Below are 27,570 nucleotides of genomic sequence, written 5' to 3'. Positions count from 1 at the left end.
GAGGAATAATATTTTATAACATGAAAGAATTATATGAAATTCACATTTCAGTGTCCATAAACAAAGTTCTCTTAGAATACAGCCCTGCTCATTCACTTTTGTATTATTAAGCTGCTTTTGCACTACCATGGCATAGTTGAATAGTTGTGACAGACCGTGCGGTCTATCAAGCTGGAAATATTTACTTTCTGACTCCTTGCAGAAGAGTTTGTCAACGCCTGGCATAGGCCATCTGAGACAAAGGAGATTCTGCTCTGTTTTTTGGTTTGAATTGCATTTTCTCCCTTGTTCCAGAAAAGGACCCTTCCTTGCCACATTGGTAAAAATCTAGGTGACTTTAACACACTCTACATCCAGGAACTTCATCTTCCAAGGAAACGAAGTCATTGTGCTTCATTTAATTCTTCTTATTTGTCTTCTGATGGGTGGAGAATAGCTGGCTTACACTGTCCCGGCCTCTGAGACAGTCTTCCTAGTCTCTGACCAGACCTGAGCCCTTCTTCCTGTTGGTTCTCAGCCCTGGTTACACATCAAAACCACATGTACTGGGGCCTCCCCGCTGAGAATCTGAGGTTGAGCCTAGGATCCAGAGTTCTCCACCCAGGCAACGTCTCTCCTCGTGAAACCCTTGTCAGTGTCCTCCTCAGCCCTTGTGGTCAGCTCAGACGCTGTCTCCTTTGAGAAGTCTTCCAAGATCCACCAGATGAAGTACATGGGCCATTTCTCTTAAACTCCCAGATCACCGTGTTTGAACTTTATGGCTCAGCATTATTTATCCAACTGTTGCTCCCCTCCATATTCTATCTCTAGATCACCAACGCCTGCCAAAAAATGCTAAATGGCCGTTGTTGAATCAATCAGTTCGTCAATAATAATTTTTTGAGATACCATAAAATTTTGTAAGTAATGTTGGACAGTACTGAGATGTGAACAATCACCAGGGGGAAAAACAATCACTGGCTTCTGGAGGGCATTAAAACAGATTCCAAGCCTCAGATTTTTTCATTTGAAAACTGACTGAAATTCACTAACACTGGAACTTCCATACTCAGCCCCAAATTTACACTCTACCAGTAGAGTGGAAGGGAGGATAAAACATGCTGTTAGGATGTCACAACACCACACTATGAGTCATGGCTGTAATTTCCAGGATGAGTAGAGCAAGACACTGTCCTGACCAGCTGCTGCTCAAAATCACTTCCTACGTAATAGAAATGGGATGTCCCTTGGGTGGCGCAGCGGTTTGGCGCCTGCCTTTGGCCTAGGGCACGATCCTGGAGACCCAGGATCGATTCCCACGTCGGGCTCCCGGTGCATGGAGCCTGCTTCTCTCTCTGCCTGTGTCTCTGCCTCTCTTTCTCTCTCTGTGACTATCATAAATAAATAAAAATTTTAAAAAAATGTAAATGAAAAAAAGAAATGGGATGTCCCGAGAGATGCAAATAGTCTTGGGTCTTTTCTTTTACAGTGATGCCCAGAGTTCCTGTGTAAACAACTGCTTTGGATTTTAAATGCGCAGATCAAGAAAATGGGGCATTTTCTCTCTTGCTTTGATCCTAGGTGTTGCACAGGACTCTGCCGGAAGACAGTTAGTGGAGCCCAGGAGGCACCTGGTGGGTAGGACATCACGCTGGGCATTAATGGCCAAGATAGGTAAGCGGCTATTCACGGGGTTTCAAAACTAACTCCTTCATGGTAGAAACAGCTAAGAGGTTGATTATCACCTTTTAAAAATCCCTGAAACTCAAAAGAGAATAGTAATTTGAGAGCCGCAAAGGAAGGCCTGGGGCCACAGAGAGGCTTGCCAGAGATAATAGTAGAGTAGGAGTCTTCAGAGCAAGAAGTTCCTGGGCCAAGCACAATGACTTCAATCCCTTCTCACGGGCCTGTTCGCATGGGTTGATAGGCTTTGTCTCCAGAGGCTAGAGCCCAGTGAGAGTTTTGATGCAAAATCAGAATAAATGAAATTGTTTCACGTGAAGCTGCAGGATATTCCGAAACCAAGCACTTCCTCCCGTGGGAGCCCAGCACAGAGATGGGGAGAGGGCGTTTCCCCCACAGTGGCATCGAACCTGGCACTCCTTGCCCTCATGAGGAAGCCCTGGAACAAGGAAGCCAGAGAAGAAAGAACATGAGCAAACAGGCTTCTCAGACATAGGGGGACACCCTGATTCCCTCCTGTTTCTATATGGAAGGATCTCCAGTGGGAAAGAGAGAGGGAAGGTCTCTGACAGGGCCTTATGTGTGTCCTCATGTGTGTGACGAGGCTCTGCATGTAACCCAAAGGTGGAGGAGAAGAAAAACACCATTGTGCAGACTGCTGGCAGGAGCCAGGCACCATGGTTTGAAGGTAAAAGAAGCTCGATGATGTCAGGCTGTTGAATGAGCTTTAAATTAACCAGCTTCTGTAGGGCCTTGTGAGGGTTCTGAGGACAGATGCTAGAGTGAAACGAAGGGGAGTAGCATCTCCTCCCTGGAAAAGGTCAGTCAATACTCTTAACGAGGGGTGAGAGTTGATAATACTACATTCATCCTCCTTCGGCCAGCCCCATGGCAACATATATTTGTTGAATAAATGCCATGGATACTCAAGGAGGAAAAACTATTCTTAGAGAATATATGTAATGCCTCAGTCCAAAAAGTGCCATCGAAGAGACGAATCAACTGGTCTCCAATAGAGTGAATCCTGTTTTATGTCTGATACAACCTGAGGCGTAGAGATATTAAGCGACCCAGTTCAAGGTCACACAGTGAACGATGGACTCCTGTTAAAATCCAGGTTTTCGGGACCCCTGGGTGGCTCAGCGGTTGAGCATCTACCTTGGGCTCAGGGTGTGATCCCGGGATCCCAGAATTGAGTCCCACATCGGGCTCCCCATGGGGAGCCTGCTTCTCCCTCTGCCTGTGTCTCTGCCTCTCTCTGTGTGTCTCTTATGAATAAATAAATAAAATCTTTAAAAAATAATAAAATCCAGGTTTTCTGGCCAAAAATCTAACTCCTTTCCACAAATCTTTGCTGTGTGACAACAGAGGACCCCAGTTCATAAAGAAAAAGAGCACAGGAGGGAGGGGCAGAGAAACCACCGGGAGCCAAGGTTCTCCCACCAACTTGTCTTTCCCCCTTCCCTAGATTCAGCCTCTGCCCCTGGAAATCGGTGCACTGAGGGCGTTGCACCCGAAAGCGTCGCACATGCTTCCCAGCTTGTTAGCTCACCATCGCCATCTCAGCGACCCCAAGCGATTCTTCTTGGGGAGCCCATGCCCAGAATCCACTCAGGGAAAGGTGAGGGCGTTTCAATCTGCCCCCTAGAGCAGTGGACTGAGACCGTTCCCTCCAGCCTACAGGAGGTTCAGTTGGCATCTGAACCTGATGCACACATGTATGGACTTGAATTTGAAACAGGTCTCAGAAAACAGATTCTTTTCACCTTTTTTGAAACTTTTACTGTATGACACATGTGATATTGATATTTTCCATCCTTTTTGTTTAGGAGACGTCGGTTGTCGCCCACCAATTTGATTTTATGACCCATTGATTGGTGTGAGACACACAGAGAGAGTTTGGAAAGGTGGGAGTTGAGAGGTGGGACGGGGCGGAGCAGGACAGGATCACAGAGGTCAGGGAGGCCACCTACGTGTGAGTCTGTGTCCTTCTAAACATCTCCTCTCACCTTCTCGTTGTCTTCCCTCCCACCAAGCACCTTCCCACCTCTGTCAGGAAGGCAACTTCCCCAAGTGCAATATTGCAAGGGTACTTGTAGGTGGGCAGGGAGATGGGGCAACTGAGTGATGGGCATAAAGGAAGACACGTGATGCAATGAGTGCCGGGTGTTAGACGCAACCACCAAATTGTTGAACCCTACATCTGACACAAGTGATGTTCTATATGTTGGCTGATTGCATTTAAGTTAAAAAAATAAAAAAATAAATAGATTCAGTGGCTTGCAACTGAATAAATAAATAGTCCTTTTAAATGCCCTAGCTTGGCTTCTCACTGGTTAATCAGCTGCTCAAGTCAACGAGTTTCTTGAGGAGCACTCACTCGTGGACATCGCAAGCTGCCATTCTTATTGTGGGACATGTGATATTTTAAGGGGGTGGCACATGGCATGGTCAGGGGTTCACCAGGTAAAGGCTGACTTAGCTAGTGGTCTGTGGATAGTATCACCTTGGTGATGGTCCGAGCTTGCGCTGGCAGGTAGAGAAAGTGGGCTTTATGCTTCTTAACGGGGCCCTTCGGTCTTGGGCCTCACCACACAGGGCTTCACAGCGCTGATATTATTACCAAATGACCTTACTTAGGCAGTTACAGAGATAGCCCAACAAACCTGATAGAAGGCATTCGTCATTCATCTTTAAATTTCCATCCTATTCTCCAACTACACCACTTAAAGTGCGCCACTATTTTTGAGGGTCCCTAATTTACACATTGCCAGGACAATAATATTGCATTGTGTTTTCTATGTAAAAAGCCACAGTTGGTTCAAGGCAAACAATTAAAATACACCACAAGTTTTAGAACTAGCTTTTAGCATTTGTTCAATTTATAATATACTCAGAACCTCAGAGAATAGTCATGGTCTATGGCTCCCTCAACTCTGAGAGGCCCCACCCCCAGTGAGGACCAGATTTTTGGTGACACAATTTTCTGGGTATATCTGCAAGTGAATTCACCTATAATAGAGAACATTCCTTTCTCAGAATGATTGAAATGCTTGCCTCTTCTGCCCAGAGGACCCCCTCGGTAACCAGAAAGCCAAATTAACATTTGAGACTTGGTTGCTTGGTGATCAACAATAAAAGCACCAGGAAGTGAATATCTTGTCATAGAAAGTACTCTCTGGTAACCAGAAAATACCCATTCCCCGCATACATTGTCCCAGACTCTACATTCTGCTGGACAGTCAGGCCAAAGATGGCCTTTCTCTCTGTGCTCTTCTTGAACACATGATGTTCAGACTGAATGTTCTTTCTTCAGACACTAAACTCCAGTCAAGAGCTGTTCTAGGAGACCTTGAAGATGTCTGTGTTCTTCCCATCACATGTAGAGTTCATTTGTTTAGTTTAATTTTCCAAGAGAAATCTTACTTCCAAGCCCCAAGTCAAACCTCCCTGTAGGCACCACATACTCCCAACGTGACATGGTACAAAGAAGACATGGTGCCTGACCTGGGGAATTTACCAAGCTAAAATGGTAGGTTAAACCAAGAAATCTGTCCTAATCAGATAAACTGGATGTAGTGTGGTTTGGTGGAGAGAGCCCTGGATTCAACAGCTTCCAGCCCTGTCATGTGATATGGGGAAAACACTTGGCCTCCTGTCTTGAAAATAGTGGGCCGGAGATGGGAAGTGGTTCAGAAAACTTCTCATGCTTGGGACTCAGTCATTCATTCATCAGATATGATTAGTGCCTCTTATGTGCCAGGGGCTGTGCCACAACTAAATGGCAAGATGAGTAAGATATGAATCCTGCCTTCAAGGGACTTCCAGTCTATAGCTTCTGGCTCTAAAATTTCATGCTTCAAAGTACGATGACAATCAGAGAGATTTATTAGCACAGGGGTAGATTGACCAGCTTAGTAAGGCCACGTGCTACTTGGGAAGGGCTCCCACAGTGGATTAGATGGTTCTGGATTCAAATTTGGTCCCATGACCTTGAACAAGTTCCTTTATCCCTTTCAGTTCCATTTCTTCTTCTATAGAATGGGTGTAACAAGATTTACTTTGAAGCATTGGGAGGAATAGAGCTAAGATACACAAAGTACCCCCCACATAGTGAACATTCAATGAACCACTTCTCCCAATTTCACTCTTGACCCTCAACATCCATTCTCCATCCAGGGAGCCAGACTGATTTTTTAATTGATCTTAAACATGTAAATGGTATCCTATCACTTAGAACCCTCCTATGTACCATCCAGGTGTGTAGGTTCTGGGCTCCGTATATGGGGGCCCTACAGGGCCCTGCATGATCTGGCCTCTGCCTCCCTCTACCCCTAACCACTCCTTCCAAGAGACCACATGCATCCTCTCTGCTTTCTCAAATATGGTTAAGTTTACCTCAGGGCTTTTGCTCTTTTCATTTCCCAAAGAATTATTGGCTCCTCAACAATCAGATTTCAGCTTAAAAGTCGTAAGGTCAAAGAGGCCTCTTGTGGCCATATACCCCTCAGTCCAGTCACCTCTATCACATTTTCCTGTTTCGTTTTTGTAACACCAGCCCCAAATCCTCTTATTTGCTTCCTAGAGTATTGTCTGCTCCGTGTCCCTCAAGAATATAAATTCCCCAGGGGTAGATTCCCTGTTTTATTCACTGTATCCCTAAAACAGAATTAATGCCTGGCCCATAATAGGCACTCAATAAGTAGTTTTTTAATTTAGGTTGTTGTAATTATTACCTTTATTGTTGATGGCTGCAATTTATCTGAGAATCTTTATTCCTCTGATAATGTCTGAATCTTGAGCCGGAAGAGGAACTAGATTTATGCCTGAAACACAAGGTTGAGGAGGACTAATGAGAAACTCAGTAATCAAGAGGAAGGAGAGTGTGAGCCTGTGGGGAGAGGGGCTTACAAGGCAATGATGAGACTGTTGAATCCTTTTTCTTAAGATTTTATTTATTTATTCATGAGAGACAGAGAGAGAGAGAGAGAAGCAGAGACACAAGAAGAAGGGAGAAGCAGGCTCCACGCAGGGAGCCCGACGTGGGACTTAATCCCGGGTCTCCAGGATCACGCCCTGGGCTGAGGGTGACCCTAAACCTCTGGGCCAGCCGGGTTGCCCGAGACTGTTGAATTTTAAGCTAATAGGCCTTAATGCTAGGCCTAATTTTACCACAAGCTACCCCAATCCTTAACTCTTCAGGCCTTAGTTTCTTCGTATGTATAATAAAGAAAAGTTTAGAACCAACTGGCCTGAAAAGGTCTCCAACTGTGTGCCTTTGGGACAGGGCCTTCTGTGGGAGCCCAGAAAAGTACTTGTGTGAGATGCTACAGAAAAGCAGCTAAGAGGGGAGTGGTGAGTGGAAGCCTCCTGGTGCGTACCCACTCAGATGCACTGTACTGCCAGCCCTTCCCTCGGGGCTTGCTTCCCAGACAGGGCCTGGCACAAGGCAATGGCTCACAAGGTATTGACTGAGTGAATGAATGGAACCACAGAGAGAGAGAGAACTGACAACTCAGTGACTCAGAAGGAAGGACCACTGACTCATCATGCCACTTCCTGTCTTGCTCAGTGTCCTCCAAGCCAAGTCCTAAGAGGGTCGGAAGGTGGCAAAGAGTTTTAGCTCTCGTGAGTCCACATGCAACAGCACCCCACAGAAAAGGCCCTCGGGGTCAAGGGTGTGGGGGGCAGGGGAGGGAACAAAATGGTCACTTAACCTTTGAGTTCCTAGCAACAAACCCTAACATACGACTGAAAGATCATACAGCCTGATTCCTTTTTCAGAGCAATCAAGTCATTTTCTAGAATGTCAGCTATAAAGGGGGCTGTCTCAGCTATCTAGTCTTGTGTAACAAAGCACCACTTAGTTGATTAAAGCAATAGCCATTTTATTTGTTCACAGTTCTGTGGGTCAGCGATTTTGGCTGGGCTCAGCGGGGCGGTTCCACTATGCTCTTGCATGGGATCACTCCTGTAACTATGTTCATCTTAACCGGGGTTGGGTGGTCTAACTCCATGTCTGCTGGTTGCTGTTGGCTTCTGGCTTCTGGCTGAACCCTTCTCTCCACATGATCTCATCTTCAAGGAGGCTGGTCTGGGCCTGTTTGCGTGGCTGCAGCATCATTCCAAGAGGGTGGTAGCAGGCACCGCAATTGTGGGACCCAGGAAATTTAACAAAATCCCCTACCCCTGGACAAGCAGAGCAGGACTGACTATTTTGTGCTGCACCCGCCTTGTGCTGACCTGCTTATTACTTAGGGCACTGCCCCACCCTAGTCAAGCCCAGGGCACACCCTAATCGGAAATCCGGCTCAGTGATAGGCCAGTTCAAATGGATACTTTAAGGTAAAATGTAATTCAATCAGCCACCTGCGAGTGGACCAGCATGACTGTGCATCTTCCTGCGTATCCCATTGGCCACTGGCCCTATAAAGTTGCTAAGCCTCTTAGTCTCGGGGTCCAAGTCCCTGCTCCACTGTGTCGGGTATACTTGGACCCAAGCTCAAGCTTGTAAATAAACCCTCATGTGTTTGCATCAGTGTCGGCTCCTCGGTGGTTTCTTGGATTCGTGATCTTGGGCACAACAGCAAGGCCTCTTAATGCTTAGACCCAAACACAGTGTCATTTGTACTCCATTCTATTAGTCAGACCAAGTCACAGCACTAGCCCAGGTTCAAGGGGCAGCAAAATAGGTGCTACCTCCCGATAGGAGAGGGAGCAAGCTTACACTACAAGGGAGACAAACGTGTATGGATGGAAGAAATTGTGGTCATCTCTGCTAACAACCTACTGCAGAAGCCTTGAGGCTCATGCGGGCCCTCATCATACACACACAGGTTAGGTGACTTGGTCAACTTCAGAGAGTTAGTGGCATATGCGGGATGAGAACTTGCATCTCAGTCCAGTGTTCCACACCTTCAAGGATCTCTTCCATTTGAAGCCTTATTTTCTTTATCCAAACCTATTGACAGAACCAGTCTCCAGAAGCACCCCACTTCTCAGCCTTCCCACTTTGGATTTGCAGACCAACCCAGTGACAGATTGAGGAACACAGTCCTGTTTCCAAGGCTATAACTGCATGAGTTCCATGGGTCTCCTTGATAGCAATGAAGATTCCAGTCCATCTTCTAGTCCCCGGGGAGCTGGTCAGGCCCCAAGCTATAGGTAGATTTGACAGCAAAAGCTCATTTCACTGGGCTCCATTACAGTCATTTAATGAAATAGCACTTTGTAGTTACAGTTTTCAAAGCAATATGTCCCCAGAATATCTTGGAAAGGTAGTAAACCAATCTGTTAGACACAATATCAAGAAATTTTAAAAAATAATAAAATAAATGTAAAAAAAGAAATAGTTCACCAGAACAGCTTCTGAAAATGAAGGCTGAGGGAATAATCATCATCTAATATTTATTGAGCTTTAACTCCCTCCAAGCACTGGCTCAGCATTTACACGGACCAGCTCATTCATTCTCACAGCGACTACATGATGGAGGTATTGCCACCCCTGTTCATAAAACTGCTCTCTTCAATGACACCTTTGTGTCCAATCACCAAATCCAAGGTCTTATTTACAGCCTTTAGCTTTTTCAACTCTGCATGATTTGAAAATACTTACCTATTCCACACAGTCATTCTGTTGGGTGACAAGACCTGGTCTAGGTGCAGGTGTTAATCACAGTAAACCAGTCAAAAACATTTCTTGCCCTCGCAGACCTTCTTGTCTGGTGAGATGATCGGCACTGAATAAGCAGCAGCCTGCAGGATTGGTGTTATAAAGAGGGAGGTGTGGGGGTGCCTGGGTGGCTCCATCGGTTAAGCATCTGACTCTTGGTTTTGGCTCAGGTCATGATCGATCTCAGGGTCCCGGGATTGAGCCCTGGGTTGGGCTCTGTGCTCAGTGAGGAGTGGGCTTAAGGTTCCCTCTACCTCTCCCTCTGCCCCTCCCACTCGTGCTCTCTCTCTCTCAAATAAATAAACCAATCTTAAAAAAGGGGGGGGGGATGTGGGGAAGCCCTCTAAAAGGTGAGTCTTTCCTCCTTTGGTTTCTCGGAATTGAAATTGTCCAGATTTTAGTTCCTACTTACTGACCACTCCATCGCTGCTTCCTTTTCTTCCACAGGACCCTTCAGGCCCGGCATTCTCCAGGGACCTGTCCTCACAGCTCTTTCTTTCCTCTCATTCCATTGCTGAAGCTGCTGGTCCTGCTTCGGCCTTCAGGCCTGCTCCACCCCAGGTTTAGATCGTGTCTTCCTCCCTCCCAGTTCCTTGTGGTTCCCTATGCTTCCCCGGGAGCCCTCCTGTAACCAGTGGCTTCAACCCCTGCCAAGGATTCCTGAACCCCACCTCCGGCCACATCCCGGTCCCAGCTCTGTGTGAGGCACTGAGACCCGCACATCCAGGATCATCAGGTCCGTTCATACCCCCTTGTTGATACTTTTCTCTCTGCTTCCATCAACCCTTGCCTCTCCAGCAGGCTAGAAACCCCATTCACCCTCAGGGCACAGGGCTGCACCCTGCAGGTGGTGCTACCGATGGATGCACCCTCCTTCCACTGACCTGGACTCTTTCTCCACCCCTCCCTCCTTCCCCACCTATCACCTTCTAGAATCCTTAGCTTTGTCTGGGGCTGCCTCTGCCACACTGTGTGCTCCCAAAAGGCAGAGACCAGGTCCTGTAAGTCTTGCACAGCCGAAAATGCCCAAATACCATTTATTGAGCTATTGAATTCAATTTGGACTTAGGAAACTTTTTCAATTCCCCAGTTGAAATCAATGCTTTTGAAATGAGACCACAAGTCCTTCAGCATTTCTGTAGGGTTAGCTGAGTGTGGCTGTCTCAGTCACAAGACTGCAGGCAAACAAGCTCTTTGCTGATATTGCTCCTCCATTTTATTTGTCTTTTATCCACCAATACCCTCCACTGGGAAACATATAATGAAAAAGTTTGTGGTCCAGAGTCATTTCGCTACCTTGGCCCATCCTTGGCCAAATGGTCATTCATTACTTATTTAACAAGTACTAATTGAGTGCCTTCTTTGTGCCAGGCATTGTTCAAGGCGAAATGCTGCCCTCAAGAAATTTAGATTCTAATGAAGGACATGGACGATAAACAAGCAAATAAATAACAAGAAAACATCAGATTGGTAGGTACTACAAAAGGAATAAACGGGGTGATAATATAGAATGTCAGGGGCTCCCTGGTGGCTCAGTTGGTTAAGCGTCCGCCTTTGCTCAGGTGATGATCCCAGGGTCCTGGGCTCGGGCTCCCTGCTCAGCGAGGAGTCTGCTTCTCCCTCTCCCCTCCCCCCTGCTCCTGCACATGCGCTCTCTCCCTCCCTCTCAAATAAACACATAATTTTTAAAAATCTAAAAAAATGAATGTCAGAAGGAGGGATGCCATTTTAGCAGGCATGATAGAAGGAACCAGGCACAAAGTTGCAGAAGGAACTCCAGGAGGAGAACAGAAAGGGTAACAAACCCGATGCAGGAAAAAAAAAAAAAAAAAGAGCACAGGCATACCTGCGAAATAGAGAGGAGCGCAAATGTGCATTGGGTGGAATGAACATTGGAAGAAGACAGCAGTGGAGAGGTAAGCCGGGGCCAGGGCAGGTGGAGTCCTGCAGGCACGCAGGGACTTCTGGTTTTATTAAGAGCCAAATAAGGAGCTCTTAAAGGATTTTATACACAGGAGAGACAAGATCTGATTGATTTTGTTAAAATGGGTCTCTGAAAAGAATGCACAGAGGGTGGAGTGAGGGCCGCAGGACCAGTTCCAGGATTGCTGCCATGGGCCTGGCAAGTTCGCTGGTGGCTTAGAGCAGGTGCTGGCTTGGGAAGGGGGACAAGACAGCTCCTGTAAGCACCTGGCTCCATCCGGTCAGTTCTCAGTACTGCCCTGGACCCTCCATCCAGCCGGGAGGGTGCTCCAGGGCGCTGCCCAACCAAAGCACCCACGCATGGCGGCCGAGAAACACCCGGAGTTGGCCGAGAGCCCACATCCTCTGGTCTCTGTCTCCTCGGCCTCTGGCCCTCTGGCTCAGCCCCCTCAGCCCGCCCCCCAGCAGGGAAGCCCTGCTTCTGGGCCAGCCCTCCAGAGGAGCCCAGAGAGCTCGGCAGGGCCCGGGCCTGGACGCCGAGGCACCTGCGGAAGCCAGCAGGTGCGGGTGGCGCAGTGGACGGCTCCCGCCTCCCTGGGAGCCCAGCTCCCTTTCCCCTTTTTATTTATTTATTCATGAGAGACACACAGAGAGAGGCAGAGACACAGGCAGAGGGAGACGCAGGCTCCCTGCAGGGAGCCCGACGCAGGACTCAATCCCAGGACCCCGGGATCACGCCCTGAGCCGAAGGTGACGCTCAACCACTGGCTCCCCACGTGCCCGTTTCCTTCTGGATCTACTCTCAGACTACCTAAATGCTTCGTTGTTGCCTTGCTAAAACGCAGGTTGTTAGGTTGCTTTGCCCCGCAAAAGAGAAGAAATCAAAGGCAGTGGAAGTGAAGCGGCGAGCCGGGGCAAGGGGCTGCGGCCTGCCCACCTGGCCTGCCTACTTCCTCACCTGCTGCCTCCCCTGGCCCCTCACACTCCTGCCTGGCCCAGCCCGCCTTCCTCCCACACATCTGGGGCTCTCCCCTGCTTATCTAACTTCTCCTTCAGGTCTCTGCTTTAATATCACTTCCTTCTAGAAGCTGTCCCTAAGGGCTGCCTGCCAGTCTACGTTAGAGCCCCTGATTAAGTGCATTCAAAGCACCTGGGACTTTTTCTTCATAGGATTCACAGTAATTATAATTACACACTTACCCAGCAGGGTGGAAACATATGCACTGTGGCTCAGGGTTCTCTAAATGATGAGCTAAATTTTTTTATTTGTCCAAGTGGTCTCATTTGCTCCCACTCCTGCTGATGGTGGGGTGGGGTGTGGGGGGAGGACTTGCCAATGAAATGTAACAGCCTCTTCCAGTTTCAAACCATCTGGTTAACTCAAGGTTGGAAGTTGCTGGCCTTGGGTACTCTTGGGCCACCATGGGCTACCACTGCTTCCATGTGAACAGTTTGGGGGTCAGCTCCATCCTCCAGGCCTTGATGGTAAGGCCACGTCTTAGGTTTGCTGGGGCAAGCCCCTAGCCTGGCATTCTGAGCCATCTTGGGAGCATGTCATGAGGAACTTCTATACCCCCTACGTGCCACCCACAGGTTGAGAGGAAGTGGGAAGCAATCTCAGGCCACTCTCTATGGAAACATGCTCAACACCGTTTCGAGTCCACTGTGGCTGCCCCATGGTTTATGAGGTGCCCAGAGAGAGAATTTCCTCTATTAACCAAGTAGAAGGCAGAGCCCAGTCTCCTGTGACCTGACTCCCCCTCGGCCACCTGGACTGTTCTGCATCCTTGCCCTGACGTTGGCTCAGGGACCAGAGTCTCTCTCTTCCTCCACTGTCCTGCTGGTGGGGCAGGATCCTCCCTTTCCTTCTAGTCTTGGGGGGCCTCTGGGAGCTGTGATGTGGTCTCTTGATTATACATGGCTCACACTGAATAAAGCCCATGACCCAGGTTGGCCTCTCCGTAGGTAAGAGCAAGCTTTAGAAATGAACCACCAGCTTCCCTCTGGCCGCCACACCCTTTACACTTTTTCTTTCTCCCATAAAGTTTTAGGATTACTTTCTTGTGGATTTAGAAACCAAGTCTGATTCCCACAGCTGAGCAGTGGGAATCTTTTTTATCTTCTTTTTCCAAACTCGTGTCCAACCTTACTGAATCCACCCATTTGTGGGAAGGGACTACATGGTTTTCAGGACTAGCACCTCAGCTTAATGTCTTTAAAAAATAACTTCTTATTACACTAGTTTATGTGAGTTTTTGCTGAAGGCCTACCTACCTCTACAATCTCTTTTGCGGGGATCCCTGGGTGGCTCAGTGGTTTAGCGCCTGCCTTTGGCCTAGGACGCGATCCTGGAGTCCCGGGATCAAGTCCCACATCGGGCTCCTGGCATGGAGCCTGCTTCTCCCTCCTCCTGTGTCTCTGCCTCTCTCTCTCTCTCTCTCTGTCTATCATGAATAAATAAATAAATAAATAAATAAATCTTTTAAAAAAATATAATCTCTTTTGCTCAGTACTGTTCCTTGTGGCTAACACACATGTGATTAACATAGATTTTGTTGCATGATTTAAGCCAGTTGATAGAACTTGATAATAATGATGTCAAAATTGTCAGGGAACCGCCGAGATCATTTAGTCCAATTCTTTTATTTCAGGAGAAGAAACCTAAGGGCAGAGTGATTAAACACACTGTTCAAAGTCACACAGATACCAGCCAGTGTGGATCTTGAAACTTTCATTGTTCTACCCCCAATTTATCACTGTTTCCCAGTTCAGCCAGCTGCCTTCACATGGCATTTCGTTTGCCCGTGTGTCCTAAACCTGAACTATGTGGTTGCATAGAAAACTAGTTGTCTCGATAGGATGGTTTACAGAATTTCTTTCCCCTTCTCCTTGTCTTCCTCTAGCCTGTGTGGATATGTCATTTTCAAAATGGAAAGAGTTCATTTTTTCATGATTACCAAAGTTCAAACATTCTCATAATAAAAAACTGTAAGAAAATGTTTACATTTGTGTTTCTAGCATTTAACATAGTGCAAACAAACACTGAATTTGAGCTGAGTATTAACGAAGAAAATAAAAAGTCATGCATAGTTGTGCTACCCAGAAATAATTATTCAGTATATGTGCTTTCTCTATGTCATGTATAATAAAAGCAGGATTAGATATACATTTTTCTCTTGCCAGATTCCTTAAACAAATACAGCAGAACATATCCAAATAATAAGTAGTGGTCCATTCAAGGGGGTCACCTGGAGAGGTGATATTCTTATTTGTGTGATGTTATTGTTGTTCCAAGATTGTTGCTAATTATTTTATTCTCAGTATGAACAAATATTTATCCTTTGATGGATTTTATTTGGAATAGGAATATCATTGGAATAATGGCGGAAAAACTGGATGTTACTGTTTTGGATAAAAAGCAAGATGTGAATATAAAATGAGATTGACATTTGCCATGTGTATGCTCATAAGTTGCTTTGAAAATTAGCCCCCACAAGGAGTCCCAAAATGTTTCTGGCAGGGGCATCACAGGAAAAGGTGCACACCTTCCAAGGGGACCACTTAGAAAGTGATGATTTGCATGTGAATGTAAAAATTCCTGTAGATGGGTTTTAAATAAGGCAATCGTTTTGCTTCATAGTAATATTTTGTACAAGATCAGACTCATAGAAAACTGTTGTAGGGAATTTAGCTTGATAAGATTATTTTGTTTCGTTTTCAAGTAAACATTTTTAAGTCTTGCATGATCTGGGCTGGAGGCAATCAAGCTGGCTGCAGCGAGCTTTCTCCAGTGCCCCCTTTGAATTTGTTCATTATTGCTTTGCTTCTCTTCTCAATGTCTGTCTTTAATTTTCTGGTCCTTAGTAACAATCCACAAGAGGGGTGAGCCTCTTATATACTTCTGCACTTCTAGGATACATATTATCAGAGCAAAAATGCATCCTGGCTTCACTTGAGGAGGCCCAAATGGCTCCAGGGGCCAGGTTGGTCACATAGAGTGAGTGAGGAGGGTATCTGTAAGAAAACAGTGCCAGCCTGATGACAGAAGGGGAATGACTGGCAGCCTCGGTGTTGGAAGGCAGTTGGGAATGGTGGGGACTGGGAAAGTCAAAGAACACATACCCATGCAAAGGAGGCTAACTTTTACCCCAGGGGAATGAACTCAAGATGATTAGAACTTCTGATCTTTCCTTTGGACAGGCTGGAACTCTGGGTTTTTATCTTACTTCTCTTGATTTTTAAGTGTCAACAAATAAAACAAACATACTAGAGAGGCAGAGTATAAATGGCCAAGAACTTGAATTCTGGAGCCAGGATGCTTGGGTTCAAATTCCACCTCTGCCTATTGATTAACTGTGCCACTTTAGGCAGGTTACTCAACCTCTCTGTGCCTTGGTTCCCTCATCTGTAAAATGAGGACAGTCATATAGTACCAATCTGGTAGGCCTGAGGTGAATAACGTGAGTTATATATATATATATATATATATGCACATGCCTGGTCTATAGTTAGTGCTACAGAAATATTAGCTCTTGTTACTTAAAATGAGAAGTCATTGTGTGGGCTAAATAAAACATGTCTGCTGGCTGAATTCAGCCCATAGATTTCCAACCCGGGCGTTATGGTCTAGAAACAGGAAAGAGAGCTCTTGGTAACCTAAGACAGTTTGTATAAAATCATACTCAGTATCTCAGCATACTCCAAAGCACATCAAGAGTTTAAAATAGGCTGTAAAAGTCAATCTGACCCTTAGTAACTCTCTAAATTTCTGATGAGCACAGTGGTCACTGAGCTGATCCATGTGGGAGCGGGGGAGTGGCTTTCCAGTTCACCTAGGCCAGGCTCCGGGGTAGGCAGGCTGAGTTGTTAACATATTCTTTCTTTCTTCTTTCTTTTTCTTTTCTTTTTTCTTTCTTTCTTTCTTTCTTTCTTTCTTTCTTTCTTTCTTTCTTTCTTTCTTTCTTTCTTTCTTTTTCTTTCTTTCTTTCTTTCTTCTTTCTTTCTTTTCTTTTTCTTTCTTTTTCTTTCTTTCTCTTTCTTTTTCTTTCTCTTTCTTTCTCTCTTCTTTCTTTCTTTCTTTCTTTCTTTTCTTTCTTCTTTCTTTCTTCTCTTTCTTTCTTTCTTTCTTTCCTTCCTTCCTTCCTTCCTTCCTTCCTTCCTTCCTTCCTTCCTTTCTTTTTTTATTCATGAGAGACACAGAGAGAGAGGCAGAGACACAGACAGAGAGAGAAGCAGGCTGTCTGTGGGGAGCCCAATGCAGGATTCAATCCCAGGACCCCGGGATCATGCCCTGAGCCAAAGGCAGATGCTCAACGCTTAGCCACCCAGGCGTCCCTGAGTTGTTAACACAGTGAATGAAACACCGCCATACTGATCTATAAACAGATGCTTTCCTAGCCGACCCCATCATGACTGGTCTAGCCCAGCCACCCCAGCCTCCCCCAGTGACCCCTGGCCCTCCCACTCTGCCTCTGCTCCGTGACATCTGTTCTGATTGGTTAGTGTCCACTCCGTACCGATTGTTAAATATCTTGCTTATCATCCCTGCAATTGGGTGCAGTGAACCAAATAAATTGCTGATTCAACCGTGAAAAGGTTTGTCTTTCAAAAATCTGTTATTTAACCTCCTTAAGCCTTAGTTTTCTCGTCTGTAAAATAGGGATAATATTAGTGACTATCTCGTGTTATGATAAATGAGACAATCCATGTAAAGTGCTTAGCAGTGCCTGGCACATGCCAACCCTCTCTCCATAAATGCTAGCTGTCATTGGTGTTAATTTAGGTTGTATAACACTAGGTGAAGGGCATGCCTCGAATCTCCTATAGCCTCAGGAAGGCTTAATCTTGTTCAGATAGGCTTGTTATTCAAGACCTATGGATTTACAGTTATATATAACTCTAACTGTATATAGTTATATTTTATTAATTATTGTAAATTATAGAAGCATAGAAACACATAATTTCAACAATAAAGAAAATGGAAGGAAAACCTAACATCTCACCAATCTAGAACACCAGCTTCGAAATAGCATGTTTAAATAGGATTATGTAAAAAAAAATTTCAAATGAATCAAGTACAATTAGACATCTTTCTGTCATTTGGCCAGATTAACAACCCCATGAGGTCAAGGTCATGTTCATCTTGGTTACCGCTGTCTCCAGCACCTACAGAGTGCATGTTATGATTGGCACTCAATAATTATTTATTGAATGAGTGCACAAATGCTGAATGCATGAGGATGGAGGAAAAAGCAGGCACAGGACATGAGAGCCCAGGGGAGACCCAGGCTTGGTGTTTGCTAACCAGGAGCTGGCTGGCAGGGACCATGGATCAGAATTCAGGGTCTGGGAAGGTAGAGTGGAGAAGAAAAATGGGGAGTCAATGTCCAGGAGTGTACTGGGGGACAGAACAAAACAGATCTCAAGGTCCAATGAGAATAGTATCCTCAGCATTGAGGTGGAAACTCAGAACCAAGTGTTCTTGCTTGGCTCGTTGTTTTAGAGACCCCTAGCCCCACCCCCTGCTCAGGCATCTGCTGACCTTGAGTGAGGTGGACACGATTCCACAGGCAGGGAAACCCCTATTGGGCTAGGTGGGAAACAGGGCACCCATAGATAGCTGGGCCATCTCTCCCCTGGTTCATCATCCTTAACATAATTCCCTGCTTGTTCCAGCTCCCTCTCCTACCAGAACGTCCTTTCCCCACTCTTGCTTCTACCCTGCCATGGGAATTAAGGCTCTGTCAGTGGAGCCTATGAGGATTTTAGGCTCAGGTCAGCTTGAGACTGAGAGACGCTTGCAACAAGTCTCTCTGGGAGCTGATCCCAATTTAGAGCAACTGGCCTTGCGTTGTTGGTTTCTCGAGATGAGGAACTATGGTTAGTATATCCTGCTATTCAGGGCTGTTATACAGCTGGTAGGCACTGGCACAGCCATAGTGGTTATTAAAACATTGAAATACACTCAAGCACCTGGGTGGCTTAGTGGTTGAGCATTTGCCTTCAGCTCAGGTCATGATCCCTGGGGTCCTGGAATTGAATTCCGCTTATGGCTCCCCACAGGGAGCCTGCTTCTCCCTCTGCTTCTCCCTCTGCCTGTGTCTCTGCCTCTCTCCATGTGTTGCTCATGAATAAATAAATAGCATCTTTAAAAAAAACATGAAATACACTCAGCAGCTGGAAGGTTAACACTGGGCACAGAAATGGAGGACCTTCCAACAGAATGTCCAGCAAGTTCTCCAAGAACCAATGCCTTGCTGTGAAACGTTCTGAAAACCACCACTGATTGTCCTTAAAATACAGCCCAATCCTTAGCACCTTAGTATATAAATAAATGAATACATGCATGCATGCATGAATGAATGAATGAATGAACAGATGAAAATGGGCAACAGTTGTTCCATAAATTTGTGTTGCCTGAATGAGTTCTCCGTGTCAACGGTTTTCTGAAAAGTCAGGTATCCCTTCCACGCAGCAGAGCATCCTGAATATATCTTTTTTTTTTTTTTCTGAATATATCTTAATCAATGTACTAAACTGGTTTCAGAAGTCGAGGTCACCCTCTTGCTTGTAACTAGGCTTTTATAGAACAGGCTTCCATCATCCGTCTGGGGCAATTGTCAGAAAAGCTCTCCTATTGTGAGTAACACATCCAGAGCACAGGCCGTATTTTGCTTTACATACTTAAGTGAAAAATTGGTCCCTTGCTGAACATAATGGAAGTCATTTGTTCTGGAAAAAGCAATTCAGAAAGAGATATCACCTAAAAAGCTAGAGCAGTCCACTCAGAACTCTCTCCTCTGCTGGGCCGTGAAAGATTCTCGGGAGTAAGCGCTATTTTTCGAGGGGTAAGAAGTGTTTTAATTTCCCATAATGGCCTCATCTAGGAAGTCAGTCTATTCACCGTAACAATTTGCTCCTGCAGCGTGTGACTGGCCCCATCTGAGAAGTAATGGATGTTCCTTTTAGTGCCCGGAGGCCTATACTGAAACCAGTTTGGAAGTGGTTTCCACAATTCCTAGCCGGAGTTAAAAGCATTTCAATCAGTGGGGAGAGTGGAAAGCAACTCCTTGCAATTCAGAGGTTGTCCTTGAGAAGACTCTCTCAAGCCTCTCGGCAGAGATCTGCTAACATTTTTTCTATGGGTCACCCATCTCTGCAGCTTGAGGCCAAGGGAAGCCATTTTGGTTTCCTCTCTAAGGACCAGGAAGAGGGGGAGGGGCTTCCCCCAAAGCCACTCTCTCTTTTTCATTTGGGCTCTTTTCTTTCAGATTTAACCATGGAATTACTTCTCCCTGTTAGAACTGTGGTTTCTCATAACTCAGTCCTCAAACCAGAGAGCTGTGTGGCAGCAGACATTCTTGAAGAAACTTCTTCTGAGCCCTAGTGGGGCTCCAAAGAGAGCAAAAAGGGTGGGAGAGGGAAACATTGTAGCCCTCACTAGAGGGGGGATACAACTTTTCTCACACCCCTTCATGAGTGAGTTTCTCCCGGCACATCTCTGGCCAAATTGGGAGGGCCGAACCCAAACCCTTGCCTTGTTGTGGGAAGCAGAGATTTGGCCACTTTCAGCTTTTGTTCAAAGCCTCCTAAAAGGGAGCCGCCCTGTCCCACCCGGGACTTCAGGGAAGCCTGTGCCCTCCCCAGAAATGACAAATGGAAAAGACAGAACGGACTCCAGCCAGGCCAGGATACAGTCTCTGGAAAGAGGTTGTTTTTGTCTCCAATGCCATAGAAAACACATCCTCTTAACTTATTAAGTAGGGAAACAGCACAATCACACACGCTGGAGGTTACCAAGGTGAACAGAATCCAAGATTAAAATCTGCCAACCCAGTGGTGCGTGGAAGCATGGAAGGCCCAAAGAGGAAATCTAGTTCACTGTTGGTAAATTTTTTTGGATGCTGTTTATGTTTGAACTTTTCTCTGTTTTCCTGTAGAAACTTCCGTACCCTCTTCCTGTGTCCCTACAAAAGGCCTGGACAATGCAGTCCCAGCACCACTGTAGGACATGGGCAGGGCCCCACCTTCCTCCTTCCTGCAGGGATATCCTTTCCTATAGAAGAGGTAAGAATGTAAGGTTCATGTGAAAATGTTATTATATTCCTTATCTCAGTCATTTCGTGATTTGCTGTTTGGCCACAGTAAGTCAGCCTGGCCACATTCACAATAGAGGTGGCCTCAGTTCCTAGTTTTGGCTCGTGCTGTTTTCTCAGCTGAAGAGGGCAAACGGCTGTTAAAAATGCTGCTTGTTTTCCAGGATCTTATCAAGAGTTCATGTCTAAGGCCAGAAAGAGAAGGGAGGGCTCCGTTTTTTTAATTTTTTTTCTCTCTCCTCATTGTTTCCAACTGATTTGGCAGGAAATGGGAGTCCTCTACCTGTCCCTCTCGGGAGTAAAATTGATTTGATTCCATTTTTCAGATGTATCCGCTACCACCAGGAGTTGGGGACAATTCTGCTCACCCCAAAGCAAATGTGTCCTGCATTTACACAAATGACATCTTTCAAAATGGGAAATGAGTCCAACGTAAATGGGGAGCTTTGGGATTGGTGATTTCCATAAATTGCCTCAGAGAATCTCAGCTTTGTTGTACCTTCTCATTCACCCCTTTGTAAAGTGCCTTTGGGGGGCTGTGGACTTTGGCTGACTTCAACGTGTGTGTGTGTGTGTGTGTGTGTGTGTGTGTGTGTGTGTAGCATCATTGGCATAGACACTCAGAGAATAAAAATCCTTCCCACAGAGTTTCACATGAATTAGGACAGCTCACATTAACAGCTGCCTGAGAGCATATATCATAGATGGGCAATGCAGAGCTCAGAAGAAGGTGAGTCAGTTTCTCAAGAATTGTAGTGTGTCTTTGGGTAACCCAGTATTTTCCATTTAACCCAGCTCAGCCAATTCAGTCAACTTGGACAAGAATCAAGGCCCATCTAGATGCTTCATTTAATATAAAATCAACCTCAGATGATTGTATTTTGAGAGGCTCGGTTGTTTTATTGTCTATAGACAAAGTTTAAACACAGGAATTATATAAACCACAGTATTCCATAAACAGAAGGATCTTTCCTTTCAATGTCAGTGCTTCACTTTGGAGCTAAGACATAGAGTTAACTGTGGACAATTACTAGATGGAATCAGGAAACAATCCGTTCTTAACTACCCTCAAGAGCACAAGAACCTGAAAAAGCTATTTGATTTTGCTCTATGGGGCTCTTGATTTTCCCAGGCTGCCTCATCCTCACTGGACCCTGTCCCTGATTGAAGAGGCTCTGCCCCCACCCAGTCTTATCATGGAACTTTATGGCTCTTCTGCTGCATGAGGATATTTGCAGTCAGGGAGAAACTCTCCAGACTCTTTCCTCCTGTGGAAACTACTCCTGTAGTTTCAAGAATTGGTGACCCACAGAGTAGCTTTGCTCCTCTACCTCCTTGGCTATTTGATCAGAGCTATACTCACCCCTAGTGCTCAGCTGGGGGTACCCAACTGCTATTTCAGACACAGAAGTTCAATAGCTCTACCAAGAGCCATCCCAGATAGTTTTTCCACCCAAGTGAGACAACGAACTTTAGATCAGCCTCTAAGGGATTACATTTGTGAGAGAAAAATATTTGACATCCTTGTATTGTATGAACCAATGCTTTCCCTCAATCCCAACATTTCCTTTCTCTCCTTGGTGCTTCCCCCATGCCCCTAACTCCCTTTGAAGCCGTTGGGCAATTCTGTGCTGACTGCCTCAGAGAAAGGATGTTACAATGGAAAACAGCCGGGAAAAGACTCTTCCTGACTTTTGAGTTTCAAAAGCTTAGGCCATTAGGGAAATGGAAAAGACCCATAGAAAGGACAAAACATTTGGCAGCAATGTCATGAGTGAGAACAAAATGCCTCGCCAGCCTCACTCCTATAGTTTCAAGAATTGGAGAGTGTCAGAAGGAAAAGAAAAAACTGGTGAAGTCTGGGACAAGAGGGCCAGATCCTAAGGGGCCACATGCACATTAGCAGAAACAGCATCCACAGACCATCTATAATCTACTCACACGACCCTTTGCTTCACCCATGCCCAGGGGCTAGACTGGTTGCCATCCAGTGAGGATTTCTCACTGACTCTTTAGATAACAGTTGTCTGTGGCCTCAACTTGGCTATGATGTCACAGTTGGACTTATCCCATATGACCAACACAAAAAACAATATCTCAGGACACTTGTAGGCCCCCAACAAGGATGGTGGGGCCCTTGGGCACTTGGCATGGTTTTGCAGGAAAAATCCCTATGTCTACAATTGAAAGCTGAATGGAACCAGTTCAAGATTTTCCTTGAACAAAAATCATAGTTAAGCCTCACCTCTATCCAAGGTCTCCTAATTATATGCTACCTCTAGCCTTCTCAAGGGAACCACATTGCTCTTACATTTTGAACATCTTTGAACTGTTTCCCACAGAGCTGGTCCAGTGGTCTACTTGGATGATTCTACCGTGTGTTGCATTCCTGGCCTCTGACCAAAACTCGACCTTGATCTTGATCTTGGGTAATTGCCTGGTTTTCCAGGTTCTAATGCTTCTCATTGCAGCACTCTGCCCTCCCCAGCAACCAAGACAGGAGGGTTTGTAGAGCCTTCATCTTTCCAACTATACTAGGGTGCCAATTCCAATACACAAGCCACCCTGCTTCCCATGGGCTCATCAATCACATACCTAGACGTTCCCTAATTACAAAGATACTCAACCTCTGCTCCATCTTCTCTAAGATGGAGTGAGTTACAGGTAAAATGGAGTCTTCAGGACCACACCCTGAGGTACAAGAAGGTGGAGGTTGTGCTTGGGATGAGTCAAGGTATTAGATCAATAGAACCAGGTTGAGTCAGTGGCTTATCTGGATGGTTTCTCATCAACATGAGAAACCCTTCTTCACTTCTTCACTCTCTTTCCTCCCATGTGACTCATGTCAATATACCATCCTGAGGACAACCCCACTCTCCTCTTCACTTGGGGAAGCATAGGTCTTGCCTCCAGACCCTAAGCAAAGGCTTCTCCTTTAGTCTAGAGGTAAGATCCCAAGGGTCATGAAGTGGCCCCGAGAGGCAAGTGCCAATGGCTGAGGTTTTAAACTGGAGGAGGGATAGAGGGACACCAAGTAAGTCCTTAATGCTAAAGTTCTCAGATCATGTCTACACTGAAAGATCACAATGAGAAACATAGAAGTGTCATTTCTGATTTATGGCACATACATATTTTCATCTTTGCATTTTTCCCTTGCCCTTCCTGCTTTACAGAGGTGTTGTGAGGTCTGATGTGTTCTACAGGTCTCAGATAAAAATTATTATAGAAGTACAAGAATGAGCACAATCACTGACACTAAGTAGCCTGAAGTCAAATGAGTATTAAGTCATTTAAAGGTTAAAGGTCAAGGTATGTTAGTGTGTGTTTCAAAGGTTACCACTGTCTGGGGGTAAGAAATGCTTCATTAAAGGTGATCTTTTTCATGGTGAAATTATAAAAGCATTCAGAGCAAAAAAAAAAAAAAAAGAGAAATGTAAAGAAGCCACTCATCAAGGGATCTATGAGTAAGCATGAAAGCAGATTAGTTAGCAAAAACAAAGCAGGTCCTCAACCAAGGTGACAGCATGACAGATTTTTATGTAAGATTTTCAGACCAAGTCTATTAAAAGAACTGTTAGCTCTGTGAGTGTTCATCATAGTGTCATTTCTCTGGATTTAATACTAGCTGAAACTAATGGGGTATGGGGGGGGTGAAAAGTTTTTTTTAAAACAGAGATTTTTGTGGTAAATTATGGTAGCTAGGGGTTTGCGGTTGAGAGTGGGGAATGTTTTAGAGTATTTCTCCTACCAAGTGCTCTAGCAATCATATCCATCTTAGGAGGTTCACTGCCTGACTTCTAATCTTTGGTGACCTTGGGGCAAATTATGTAAGACTTTTGTGCCTCAGTTTCCTCATTTGTGAAAAGGAAATAGTGAAAACCTTTCTAGGGTTGGCGTGAAGAAAAATGAGTTAACATAGGAAAAGCACTGGCACATGGAAAGTACTTCTAAAGAGTTTACTATCATTATGATGAATATCATCATAAGGACCCAGGGAAGAGAACATTGAGAAGAAAAGACACCAAGTGGAAGGAGAGTGGATCTGCCATGAAGGTTTTCTTCAACAGGTTTCACATATTCCAAAAGGCTTTTCACCCTATTCCACCTCATCTGAAGCCATTCTCAAAATAATATCTGACCAGTAGAACCAGACTGTTCTAAGCATAGTCAAGCCTTGTCTTTAGCCCAGTATTTTGAAGTAACGTTAGATACAACAGCATCATTTGGCCCTTCTCTCTTAGTTGTCATGGCATTTTAGAATATGGAAAGTAGATGGTTAGTAGTGATGTTCATCAATTATTTTTAGCTCCCTTCCTGCTGGGTGCATGATGGGATTATATAGTTCTGGCCCCCCTGGGGCATTGGATGGGGTCAAGTGGCTAGTTTTGGCCAGCAAGTTGAGAAAGGCCATGAAATGGGTCACTTCCAGGCTGAAGCATTTACTAGTCAATGCAAGACCTAACAGTCCTCTCCTTCCCTCTGGCTTGGAAGCCAGCAATGCTGGAGATGGTGACTGTCCATCTGCCTACATCCCTCAGTGACTCTGATAAATGATGAAGAGAACCGCCAGTGCCACCCCCTGCCAACCAATCACAGGCAGCATAAGTAAGCATAAGTAAAAAATAAACTTCCATTGTTGAAAGCCACCATTTAGGGGGGTATTTGTTATTGCAGCATAACCCAATCTCTTGTGACTGATTCAGGTATCTTTAGCGTCAAAATTTACTTGCACACTAAACAGTAAAGTACAATAGTAAAAGTCCATCTTGACTACTGTCCCCAGGTAAATCTTTGTAAAAGACCTCTTGTGTTACGAGATTCATCCTTTGGCCTGGTGTAAGATCCCAGCTCCTTGGCTCTGCTCCTCTTAATCCAACTTTCTGTCCTACAGCTTCAGTAAAGAAGCTTTCTTCTCAAATTAGACTGCACTCCTTGCCATGGACCTTCAACAAACCTGATTTGTTCCTACCACCCAGAATACTCATGTTGTTTGCCTAACAAGAGCAGCAATAACTACTATCCTTTACCTATTTATTTATTTATTTATTTATTTATTATTTTATTTATTTATTCATTAAAGACACACGCAGAGACACAGGCAGAGGGAGAAGCAGGCTCCATGCAGGGAGCCCGATGTGGGACTCGATCCCAGGTGTCCAGGATCACGCCCTGGGCTGAAGGCAGCACTAAACCACTGAGACACCCGGGCTGCCCTCCTTTGCCTATTTAAATCAAATCCTTTGATTGTAATTTGTACTATGTCTCCAGATAGCAGTGGAGAAATGACTGTGAAACTTTAGAACATGATTATTGTGTTCATTATCATTAGCAAACATAGATCGACATGTAAAATATAAGAGGGCCACGCAAGGACCAATGACAGCAACCTGAAATGGACCAAGGGTCACAGTGTACAACTGAGCACCTGGCACATCAGTATGGATATTATCTATTGGCCATGGTGTCACACCCAGGACTTTTTATCCTGCAGCTGCACTATTATGACAAGTGTACAAAATTGCACTTCTGAGATGTTCACTGCACAATGTTTATCATGGTGAGAAACTGAGGAAGCCTCAGTGGCTGCCAATATGTCACTGATTAAATAATTATCATAGTTCCATAAACGGATAGGCTGGGCAAGTGTTAAAAGGAATGAAGTGGAATAAAATGTGTTGACATAGATCAGCATGATACATGGTTGTGTAAAAAAAAAAAAGCAACTTGAAGAAATATTTTATGTTGCTAAATATATTTTATGTTTGTAAATCTCTGGAAGGATCTTCACTAAGCCGATAGCAGTGGCTAAGTCTATGGGGTAGGACTGCTGGGGTGGAGCAAGGAACTCTTCCTGGACCTCTTACGAGAAGCCTTTTACTCTCCTTTTACTAGCCTTCGTTGAGCACTTACTATGTGGCGGGATGCCACTACGTTCATCTAATAGTCTGCATAAACCATTGTGATTTTTATTATCCTTTCCCAATGAACAAGAAAACTGAAGGACAGAGAAGTGAAGGAATGTGCCCAGAGCTAGTAGGTGTCAAGATTGGAATTTGAACCCATGTGGTTTAGCTACATGATGTGTGTTCTTAATCAGTACAGTCAAAATAAATAACAACAATTTTGGGAGGGCACCTAGGTGGCTGAGTCAGTTGAGCATCCGACTCTTGGTTTTTGATGCAGGTCACGATTGCAGGGTCATGAGATCAAGCCCTGTGTCAGGCTCTGTGGTCAGTGGGGAGTCTGCTTGCGATTCTCTCCCTCTCCCTCTGCCCCTCCCCCATGCACACTTACATGCTCGCTCGCTCTCAGATAAATAAATCTTAAAAAATAATAATAATGATTATTTAAGTCTGTTCTCCCTTCAGGGAAATTTTCACTTCTGTGACGCCACCTCTGATCACATCAGGCTGTTCATTCATTCAGTAAACATTTAGTAAGTGTGTGGTTCAAAGGGCCTATTTCAGATACTGCAAAGTATACGAGTCAAAGAACTCACAACCCTTGCAGCTCAAGAGCTTATGGGGAAGATAAAGAGAGCTTGAAAACTGGAGTGGGGGTTGTGACAAGGTCCTATGTATTCAGAGAAAAGGGGAGAAACTTCCAGCTCTGGGAAGCAGAGTCAAGCCTGAAGGCTAAAGGCCTTCCCGGGGAGCCACTCGCTGGTTTGGCTGCAGAGAGAGGGAGTAACAGACAAGGCTGTAGGCCGTGGAGGGGGGGCAAGGCTGGCCTGCTGAGGGCTGGGGGCCCTGTGGCAGAAGGCGAGATCCCATGAGAAAATTGTTATTAGGCCAGTGATGTGGTTAGAAGAGCAACCTAAATGATATCAATAAGTATTTATTAAGGGCTAGACAGGATGCCAAGTATTTTTACATAAACTACCTCATTTCATCTTCAAAACAACCTTAAGGGGGGGATCCCTGGGTGGCGCAGCGGTTTGGCGCCTGCCTTTGGCCCAGGGCGCGATCCTGGAGACCCGGGATCGAATCCCATGTCGGGCTTCCGGTGCATGGAGCCTGCTTCTCCCTCTGCCTGTGTCTCTGCCTCTCTCTCTCTCTCTCTCTCTCTCTCTCTCTCTGTGTGACTATCATAAATAAATTTAAAAAAATTTTTTAAAAAAAGAAAAAAAAATTTTTAAAAAAACAACCTTAAGGGGGAAGATATTGATACATTCCCACTTTTACAGGGACCTGAAATAACCAGCTCCTCAAGCAGCAC

General features: G+C 45.3%; 1 long non-coding RNA gene across 1 annotated transcript; it reads right to left on the bottom strand.

Annotated features, from left to right (window-relative positions):
* LOC140602910 (uncharacterized) lies at nt 1-22,870 on the bottom strand. Its single transcript, XR_012005891.1, has 3 exons — nt 22,294-22,870; nt 6,399-6,488; nt 1-2,101 (listed from the first exon to the last, which is right to left on the bottom strand). It is a non-coding gene; the product is annotated as an uncharacterized lncRNA (long non-coding RNA).
* Between the last annotated feature and the right edge of the window lie 4,700 nt (nt 22,871-27,570).

This window comes from Canis lupus, chromosome 13 (genome assembly GCF_048164855.1).
Source record: "Canis lupus baileyi chromosome 13, mCanLup2.hap1, whole genome shotgun sequence".
In the NCBI taxonomy this organism is placed as follows: Eukaryota; Metazoa; Chordata; class Mammalia; order Carnivora; family Canidae; genus Canis; species Canis lupus.
The sequence above is the reverse complement of the archived record's forward strand: the minus strand, read 5'-3'. Positions and strand labels throughout refer to the sequence as shown.